Source organism: Silene latifolia, chromosome 4 (assembly GCF_048544455.1).
Source record: "Silene latifolia isolate original U9 population chromosome 4, ASM4854445v1, whole genome shotgun sequence".
Classification (NCBI taxonomy): Eukaryota; Viridiplantae; Streptophyta; class Magnoliopsida; order Caryophyllales; family Caryophyllaceae; genus Silene; species Silene latifolia.
This window is the reverse complement of record NC_133529.1, coordinates 41,756,104-41,767,007: the sequence shown is the minus strand read 5'-3', so window position 1 is coordinate 41,767,007 and position 10,904 is coordinate 41,756,104.

The following is a 10,904-nucleotide window of genomic DNA, read 5'->3' as shown; positions in this document are numbered from 1 at the left end:
TCAGCAGCAGCAGCCTTACATTCCGCCACATCAGAAGCAACAAGGCTATCAGAAGCCTCCGTCCTTTAACCCACCTAGCCACGGCTCATCTTCAAGTGGAGTGAGTGAAATGGGCGAGTTGAAATCTATGATGCAAGCCATTACAAAGCAGCTTCATGCGAGTGATCAACAAAGAAGCACAAGTGATCAACAGCGAGACGCGACCATAAAGGCACTTGAGACTCAAGTTGCCCAACTCGCCGCGAACCAATCCTCGAGAAAACCAGGTCATTTACCGACTCAAAATGAGAAGAACCCAAATGAGACGGTACATTTGATAGAGTTGAGAAGCGGTCTCTCTTATGAGGGACCAGAAATGAAGAAATCGAGACTGGAATAGTCGAAACCGACGATGAACAAGTGTTCGTAAGAAAAAGGGACTCACGACACAAGAGTTACTCGATCGACTGAAGTCTGGTGCTGAAACAGTTCGATCGAGTGCAAATGGTGAAGAATCTGGTCGATCGAGTAGTCTCACTACTCGATCGAGTGACCTGGAAGCTGAAGATGGTCGATCGAGTGGTACTGTTGCTCGATCGACTGGAGTTGCTGAAGAAACAGCTCGATCGAGTGGACATATTGCTCGATCGAGTGGTATTACTAACGGGAAGCTTATTCGAGAGCCTGCTAGTGCTCGTTTAAGCGATGAATTACCAGAAAGGCCTCGTTCGAGAGGTAAGAAGCGCCCAAAGGACACCGAACTTGCGCCGGAAGACACTTTGGAGGCGAGAAACAAGGGACTTGAGATTCCAATTACGGTTCCCTTTCCGAGGCGGCTCGCAGAATACCAAGATTAATCAACGATTCAAAGAAATTTGTTGAGCTTTTGAAGAGTTTGGAAGTTTCCGTGCCGTTCATCGAATTGCTTATGAAGGTACCCTCTTATTTACGATTTATGAAAGATATTTTAGCACGTAAGAGGACCATTAATGATAATGAGACTCGCTTTGACGAGATGGGGTCACCCGCCTCAAAATAAGCTACCTGCCAAGCAATCAGACCCGGGTAGTTTTTCGATCCCTTGTCATATAGGTATGCAGTTGATTGACAATGCGCTATGCGATTTAGGCGCTAGCGTAAGTGTTCTACCTTTGTCTCTAGCTAAGAGACTTGGTGTGACAAAGCTGAGTTGCACCAATATGACTGTCCAGATGGCCGACCGTAGTCTATCACGGCCACTAGGTGTAGCGGAAGACGTACCTGTTAGGATCGGGAAGTTCTTTATTCCCGTTGACTTTGTCGTCCTAGATATCCCCGAAGATGTGCATACCCCTATCATTTTAGGGAGACCATTTTTGTCCACCGCCCGTGCAAAGATAGATGTCGGGAAGACTTTGACCTTCCGTAGGGGATGAGGAGTTGACTTTTCGTCATCCCAATTCCGGAGGGCTCCCATGCAAGCTCAGCCTTGCAATGCCCTCTCTTCTATTGACCCTATTATTGACACTCCAGATGAAAGTTTGGAGAATATTGCTATTATTGCTAACCCTCCGCCTCAGATTGAGAGCAACAAGGAGGAAAATTCGTCTATTGTCCTTGCTGCAGGTACAGATGAAGGCAAGAAAGGAGCAATCAAAGGACAGGGTGGAACCATTGTCAATCAAACTGGAGCCAAGAAGGCCAAGGAAGCTGACAGAGCGACGAGAACAAAGACAGTTCGAACCTACATAGATTTGAACTATGTTCCTCCTCCTCTCGCAAACAGTAATTCAAGCTCTTGGAAGTCAAAGAGGACGGTCGGTATCGCTGAAGTGACGTCCTCCAGTCAGAAGCCCACGAAGGGGCTACTGAAAGCTAATGGGAATTAAACGGGGAAATGCCCCGTGTAACAAAGTGTAATAGACAAGTTTTGAATTTCCTTTGAATTGGTTTATTTACGTTTTTAATTAGGACAATTAGTTTAGACATTCTTTTTAGCGTAGAATAAGACTATAGACTGTGTTCTGCATATTTGGTATTTTGGGACGTGTTTTATGCAGGTTTGGGGAAATGCACGCATTTCGAGGGAGTAAAGACGGAAATTCAAAGGAATGTATACGAGGAAGTCCTCGATCGAGTATTTTTGTACTCGATCGAAGGGCAATTAGGTCGATCGAGCTTGCTTGTTACTCGATCGAGGAAGACCAAAAGGAAGTAGGTCGATCGAGAGGCATCGTACTCGATCGAGCAAAGGGACATCAAAAAGTCCTCGATCGAGTGATTAAAACCACTCGATCGAGTGGAATGAACAGGGACACGGGAGTTTTTCTTTCTTAAACTCTTTATTTCCCTAATCTTTTTCATTTATCCCTAACTTCCGTCTAAACACTCCCCTTATTGCGATTGATTTTTCCCCAAATCCCCATTTCTTGCCCAAATTTATCAAATCCATCACCTACATTCTATTGCTAGCTAATTAATCTTCAATACCCCCTTATTTTCCCCCTCTTTTATGCTCATTTTCTCGGTTTTCTAAGGGAATTAGGGTTTGCGGTTTTCCAATTGAAAATCCGCCTTTGTTGCGTGTTGTTTGGAGTTTAATTGCTAATTTGTAGGTCAATCATCATCAAGTAAGTATTTCTATCACACTCCTTGCAATTTCTCTTGATTTAATTCGAATTTCTTTGAGGTGATTGCATTAGGGCTCGAGAATTCCATGTATAGTCGACTTGTTTCGATTTTATTATGTTTATTTGCCCTTGATTAGCTTATTGATGATGTTTTCGCAATTCCTTACTGTTTTTACATATTAAATTCGAATCTTGCGCGATTTTTGCGATTAGGGTTCCTGCGAGTCGGAAATTTCGACTGTCAGACGGTTGCTTTGCTTTGTAATTGCGGTTATTGCCTACTTGTTACTGTTGTTAACCGCTGTTAACTGCTTTCCCGTCCCCTATCGCCATTACATGCATTGAATTATTAGGAATCTTGCGCTGTGAATGGTTATTCTCGACTGCCCGGAGTGATACATGCCCCCATTTTCGGTTTTCATGCTGTATTCACCCTTTTGCAGTCACTGTTTTATCACATTATCACCACTCACATGCTGTTTTTCGAAAATTTTTGGGGAATTGCTTGGTTTTGTATGCTGTACGTCGATTGTTTCGACTGATAGGGCCTCATATTTGCTGTCACATGTTGGTTAGCGGGTTGTTTTAACCACGGTTAGCAGCATCGTCTCTTATTCATGCCCTTTGACATTTTGCAGGATGGACGCGAGTTCCCTGTCTTCTACTAGCACGTCCTCCAGCTCTTCTGCGAGCGAGCAAGTGGCTCCTACTGCTACCACTAGCTCGCCTCGCCACCACCACAAAGACCGAGCTTTTACTTGTCTCACCGCGGACGATCTACGGCGCACACGGCTCGGGGAGCTCGGTTCAAAGCTTCACCACCATCACTCCTGTGCCTTTCTCTTTGCTGGCTCGCGGCTTGCCCCGCTTCCGCAGCTTGGTATGGTGCCACCGAGGACACACCAAAGAGGCTAGCCGCTTAGCCATCACTTCCATCCGTCTCGAGGCATTGTTACGGGAGAGGGCGCTCTCACACCCGCACAAGTCGCCCACGGTGCGTTTCACTTCGGAGGCTCACCGGACACGGTTAGTTTCTTTACTTCGTTGCCCCCTCTCCTCCACCCGTTTCCTTGCGCGGACTGACCTAGAGACCTTAGGCATTTACGAGGAGGTCTGTAGTTTGTTGAACGGGACGGGTATGTCGGGTTTGATTACCATGCAGGAGGCTACCATTCGTACCCTTACGTACGAGTTCTTTAGCTCCTATTCCTTTGACACCGACTCTTACGCCGCCGACCACCCAGTTCGTATTTACTTTCGACTCCGCAACGAGTCACATCACCGGACTTTGGCTCGGTTTGGGCGGGTTTTAGGCCTAGTTAGTGACGGCCTCACCGCCCCACCTCGAGACCTTCTTCACCACTGGGGCTCGCTCTGTCTCACACTCCCTTCCACTCACGGAAGGGAGCTCACGTTCACTTACCTGCGCCCGTTATTACTTGCGTCCGCTTAGAGAGACCATTTTTGGGCGCCCGAGCCCAATAACTTGACCAACACCGAGCTAGCGATTCTCGCGGGTACCTCAACATTGACTCCGGTTCCCGTTTGTTCTAAACATTGCCTATCCGGTAGCTCAAAGATTGGAACGGTATTGGGACTCGGTCAAGACCGCCGTTGTCCGTGGCGGGCTTGTTACTAGGATCGCCCGCCACCTTTACCCTACGACCCTTCACTCACCGCACCCGATGAGGTGGCTTATCTTGACCTCGACGCCATGGCTGTCTTGACCTGGTTCCCAAAGGTGAAGGGGAGTGCGAGGACGTGGAAGATCTGTGGTTCCACGTCTGTCACCTTGCCGTGCTCTACCCTTCCCCCACTTTCACCGCTCCCTACTGCTGCTGAGGGAGCGAGGCCACCTCCACCTACCTACCACCTTACCTTCACCCCTCCCTCTTCTTCCACTAAGAAGAGGAAGGGAAGCCGGAGCGTCTTCTAGCTCCCGTGCTCCGACTCAGCCCAGTCGGACCGACACCCACGCCTCGGCCCTACACCTTCACTCACTCCACCCCACTTGACCCTCCCTCCTCGGTTCGGCTTTTCCGGCCAATTTTGTCTGCCCTCCTGCTTTAGAGGCGCCCGAGGATATGTGCAGGTACCTTACTGAGATGAGGCGGGATATGGCTTTAGCTGTATTCCCGCTTTACGAGTTCCATATCCGAGCCCGGCGACCGATTCCGTAGGGGTGGCCGCATCCTTCCTTCTACCGATACCCGCGGACGGGTACCCTCCGTTTTCTTCGACTCAGAGGAGGAGCCGGAGGAGACAGCGGTAGCACGAGCGGTGCGGCTACGGGCTGAGCAGGCGGCACAGAGAGATGCCAGGGAGGAGCAGAGTGATCCTCCGTTCGTACCCGGTCCGGATGATCAGCCTGGAGATGACGACTGAGTCTCCCCTTGTTTGTTGCTGGTTTGGGGAGACCGTTTTGTTGCGTCGAGTACCGAGAGACGGCGGTGCCGACGACGAGTAGTTCTCGGTCTACTCACTTCCCGCCGTTTTAAGGGCATTTGGTTTGGGGAAGTTCGTGCTTTGTATGTTTTCTTACTCTTTTTATTTCGTCTCCTTTATTTTTATTTTATTGGTTGTATACCCCCATCCCCCATTTTTCTCATTTGGTGTAGGCCTTTGGAGGACAACGAGGGCGTTGTCCGTTTTGGTTTGGGGAGGGTATTGCATCCTTTTCGAGTCTGCAGACCGCATTTGTTTTGCATTCACGTTTAATTTTTCAGTTTGCATTTGTTGTTTATTTTCATTAAAATCAAAAATCCAAAAAATAAGAAAATGTTAAAAATTCAAAAATTTCACGTTTATTTTTGCATTTAGGTTGAGTCGGAACGGTAGATTCCCGTGATGAAATTGCACTATAGCTTGTCATATTACTTGAGCCTTGCACTTTATTGATGGTTTTTAGCTTTGTCATACGCATAATCTACGAATTTCTTCAAATAATAGCCGATCGTTTAGACTTGACTGATAAACTGCAAACTACTTAAAAATTCTGAGTTTTAGAGCCATAACTGGTGACATTCATGACCAGTTCATTAGGAATTTTGAGAGTAGTACTCCTTGCATAGCATGTTCGTCCATTTTGCACATTTATGACATTCAATTTCTTGTCAAATGCACATATTCGGTCTCATGGTTGGTGTCACATGCAGGGAGGGTCTTGCAAATTCCCCCTTTCTTTATATCTTTCACCCATTTAGCTCCACATTGACCAAAACTTGCCTTTTTGACCCATTAGCCACATTCCAAACTTAGCCTGCCTAGTCAAGCTAGTTAGTCTGTCCTTTGTGGTATGTTTTCCGTTGCAGTTTGGTCCGTAATTCCCGTTTGGAGTTGGTGTTTGAATTAAGAAGGGAGGAAGGAAAAAAAGTATTGAAAAAAAAAAAGGAAAAAAAAAGAAACGTGAAAGAAAGAAAAAAAAAAGAAGGAAAGAAAAAAAAAAAGAGAAAAAAAAAAATGAGATTCACGAAGAAACAAAAGAAAAAGAGAGAAATTGTGAAAAAGTTGTCCCCTCTTGTCAGAGTTGAGAAGATGTTTGAAGACGTACAATCGACAAGAGGGTTGGTTGTTTCAGTTAGTTGTCTCAGACGGTGTTTAAAAAAGGGAACTTTGTGACCGTCTAGCTCCTCCGCTCTTATTCCATATTTTTTGAGGAGATTGTGCTTCCAGTCTAGTGAGTTTTGTGCCAAGTGAAGGGCACCTGTGTTAGTCTTTCATCGTTTGAGATCCGGATAGTTTATTATGGTCCCGTCAGAACTAGCTTGACGCTTTTACCTCCACATTTCCATAACTTGTTTTGCCTTTTCTCACCCGAACCTCACTATTCCCATATTATTTGCAAACCCTCTACCGTGACGGACATTATTGGTTGGAGTGTGTGCATTAGTACTTGAATTGTCTTTCATTTTTGTTGCATGCATGCTATGTAGGTCGCAGTTAGGTGAGTGACTGTTTTTCTTCTCTCTTTTACATATAACATTTGCCCTTTGCTTCATGAGAGAAGAGTGACCACGTGAGAGTCCGGTTTTATTGGTCTTGCAAGGTCGATAGGTCGCTTTATTTCTCAATGACTTATAATTCGTTTGCGTATTGACTGTCTAGCTTTAACTGTTGATTTTTGTTGCATTAAAGTGGTTCAAGTAGACAAGTTAGGCTAGCTCTGAGTTATCATTTCCGTTCCATTAGTTTAGTTTTGAGTTTACTCGAGGGCGAGTAAAGGTTTGGTTTGGGGAGATTTGATACGTGCCTAATGTACGGTCTTTTTGGCCTATTTCAGCACGTATTTCCATGCATTTATGTACTGTTTTTATAGTATTTTGCCCCGAATTGGCTACTTTGGTGCATTTGGTCCTTTTTGTAGGAATGATCGCGAAAGAAGCGAAACCATGCTCCATTTCGTCCTTTTTGCATGCATTTAGAGGAGACGGGATTGTCCCAGAGTGAGATGATGCACTTGAAGTGTCGTTGCACGCATTACGAAGCATTTGGGTGAAGACGTGAGTCAATTGAAGACCCGGGGTCTATCGAGCTGTTTGGTGGTCTATCGAGTGGTCCCTAAGATGCCCAAGTCCTCGATCGAGTTACTCCTTACTCGATCGAGCAAGTCGCTTTTTGATCAAGTCCTCGATCGAGAACCCCGTTGGTCGATCGAGGGACTTCTCTCTGAAGAACGTGGTCGATCGAGTGGGTTTGCCTACTCGATCGAGAAGATTTCGTCTGTGGGCTTTAATTAGTCCGTGTTTTAGTATTTTCCGCATAAACACTTAGGCTTTTCGGCTATATAACCTATGTTTAACTAGGTTATTAGTCATCCTTTTTACTATCTTTTACACTCTTATCATCTGTTTTACTCTCTTTTTATCTTTATTCCTTCACGTTAGCCTACTGTTACTTTTCAACGTTGGATTGCTTTTTCGGATTTCGTTCTTTACGCCGGAATTTCTCGGATTGTAATTCTCTTTCCCTTTTTAATAATAATTAACCTTCCTTTGTTGTTTTAATTCCTGTTTTATGTTATTGTTTTTTATTCCTTCTTGCCCTAATTATTATCATTGCTTTTTATTATTATTTCGCTATGTTTTCTCATTGAAATTTACATGCTTTGTTAGTTTATCAATAGATATGAGTAGCTAATCTCCTTCATGTTGGGATTAGGGGATCTGCGGTAGAATAATGACGACGTAGTAAATGAATTAGACGAACCGATTTAAGAGATTCTGTCACTATAGCAATATAACTGTAATTATCGACCTAGTTGAGTGCACGCGTCTATGTCACCCATTAATCTGCTATTAGTCCTGGATCGAAAGATTGGATTAAATAAGCCTGCTATAAAAAGACGCCCTAATGAGGACGAAAGTTAAGTTAGTGGTATTTTAGGGTGGGAAGTGGACCGAAAGGACCTTCTAATATCCGTCTCGCATTAGTTCGTCTGGATCATTTACTGCTAAGTTGTTGATCTACCGTAGTGAACCGAGTTCCCGACATATCTCCCTCTTATTGATAGTTAATTCGTCTTCTTGCTTTACTGCTCTCGTCTTATTTCTCTTTCTTTCAACTCCGTAGTTTAGAACAAAAAAATTAATCAACCCCAATTGTTACCATCTAATTAGAAATAGATAGCTGTAGTTGCATTCCTCCCTGTGGATTCGATACTCGACTGCCTCTACTACATTTTTAGTTGAGACCGTTAGGTTTATTTTTGACAGGTACGCGACAGACGTGTCACCAATCGTTTGTAATTCTTTTATGATCAATTTAAGTCAAATCAATTTATGTTGTTGATGTGAAAGGTGCATAATGATAAGTTTTTAGAACAAAGAAAAATTCCATAACCGAATGACTTTGGTTGAAAACCAAGTCATTAAAATACATACAACCATTGTTTGCAAAATGGAATAAAACAAATTTCCATGTCGAACACAGAAATTAGAATAAGTTCTAAAACAACAAGTTAAAATACAACAATACTAAGAAGACAATACAAAATAAAAAGCCAAGCTTCCATAGGTCTTGTACTATGGGCGGCTACTCTAGCATCCCTTGTCGAAGATCATCCTCAAGCTTGCTTGTCCTTGCCTTTGTCTTTGCTCACATGCCCTATATCACATTTAAAGGGGGTGGGAATCACAACTTGTATCTAAATACCAAAGTTGAGATTTATATCAATAACATAATAGATTAGAGAATTTATTACCTACTGGAGTCACACGTCGAGGTTTAACATCTCCAAGATACTTTGGGCAATTTCTCTTCCAATGGCCCGTACCACAACAATAGTGACACTTATCTTCGAAAGATGCACCCTTTTTCGGCTTGGAAGAGCTATTCACAATGGCTTTCCCTTTGCCCTTGTTGGGAGTGGGTTTCTTACCCTTTCTAGCGCTTTTCTTGAATTTCCCTTTGCTCTTTTCATAATATTGAGCACATCCTTAGTCGCACTCACATTGAGACCCATGTCTCTCTCGGCTTGCACAAGCAAGTTGTACAATTCATGGAGAGAGGTTTTCATGTTTTGCATATTGTAGTTTACCCTAAACTGTACAAATGCTTTGATGTGATTCAAGGAATGGAGAACTCGGTCAATAACGAGTTGTTCGGGAATTTCAACCTTTTGCAATTTGATCATTTCAACATGCTCAATCAATTTGAGTATATGAGGGCTCACATTTTGACCCTCTTTGATGTTGAGCTCAAAGAATGCGGAGGCCGCCTCATATTGGATGATCCTAGGAGCTTGTGAAAAGATGGTCACAAGCTTGGTGTAGATCTCATAAGCGGTGCCTATCTTAATAACACTCCTTTGGAGATCGGCATCCATTGAGAAGATCAAGACATTCTTGATCGCGGCTTATTCCTTTAGGTAAGCCTCATAGGCCTCCCTAACCGATGCGATGGACCTAGTAGTAGGTATAGTGGGAGCGGCTTCGGTAAGGTAACGAAGCTTGTCGTCACCTTCCGCGGCCAAGCGGAGTTGCGCATCCCAATCGGCAAAGTTAGTGCCATTCTTTTCAAGTTTACATCGATCCATGAAGGATTGGATCCAAGAAGCATTAGTGAGAGGTGGAGCGGTTCAACTAGTAGAAGCGGATGAAATCGGAGTTGTCATTGCAAATTAATCGAAATTGACTACAAAAAGGAAATGAAGGAAATAATTAACATTTATCATTTTTACTTGTAAATATTTTAACAAGGTTTTAAAGAAAATATGCATGTATATAATGACCTCGAACCTAAATTATATAAATGATTCCGAGATCCATCTTTATACAAACATGGGCACGGGAAACCGATACAACCCACGCTTGCATAAATTTGGTGAATTAACTCTTTAATTGATTCTACCATAGAATTCTCGGTCGATGTATTTCATAAATTCCATCTCTAGCCCCGGAACATAAGACTAGTCTTTACATCCCGTTGAGCCCAACCAAATTTCACGTGTAATAACGTTTTATTACCCCACTTACCCAATGAAAAATGAAAGTACCACGGGGAACCGAATCTACCCTAAATGTCAAAGGGATTCATGAGTCCTACTATTTGGTAAGGCTAATCTCAATTTTTTTAATATGTGAGAAGTCTTGTCGATTTATTATCTATCATCTTTAAATGAACTAAGTCGATGAATACTTGAAAATTATAATTGACAATAGTCGATAAAACGATTAAATATGCATGTGTAGTTATGGCAATTTGGCAATGCATGCAAACATATAAAGCAAGGAAATAATGAAAATAAATTTCCTAGTATGGCCTTTCCTAAAATAGAAAATCTTATATTCTATTACATATTCAGAAACCAACTCCTTTGGTCCCTTGAATCTTCATTTGGCACGCCTCCCAAGGATAGACACCGTCTCGATCGGAACTCCTTTCCGAATGGCACCGTCTTTAGGAAACTCCGGGATTATAAATAAATAAATAATAAAATGTACATGGTACTTCCTATTATACATTTGTAAAATGAAATCTAATAAAATAAAATAAAAGTGATACGAGATCACAATAAATTACAACCGAATCAATATTCTCTTACATTACGGGTAATATCGATTAAACTAAGGCCATACTAAGATAAAATTACATAATTCAAAATTATATAAAAGAAATATGACATTCATCAATGAAATATGCAGCATTATAATATATATCTAACATGCCAAATTATGTGCCAAATCGCCCTATTTCAACATATATCGTAAATATAAACCGGTTTTATGGATATTCGCAATTTTAACTTAATAAAATTACACAAAATATTACTAAAATATAATTTTAGTCCAAGTTAATTATCCTAACCTTTTAGGACTC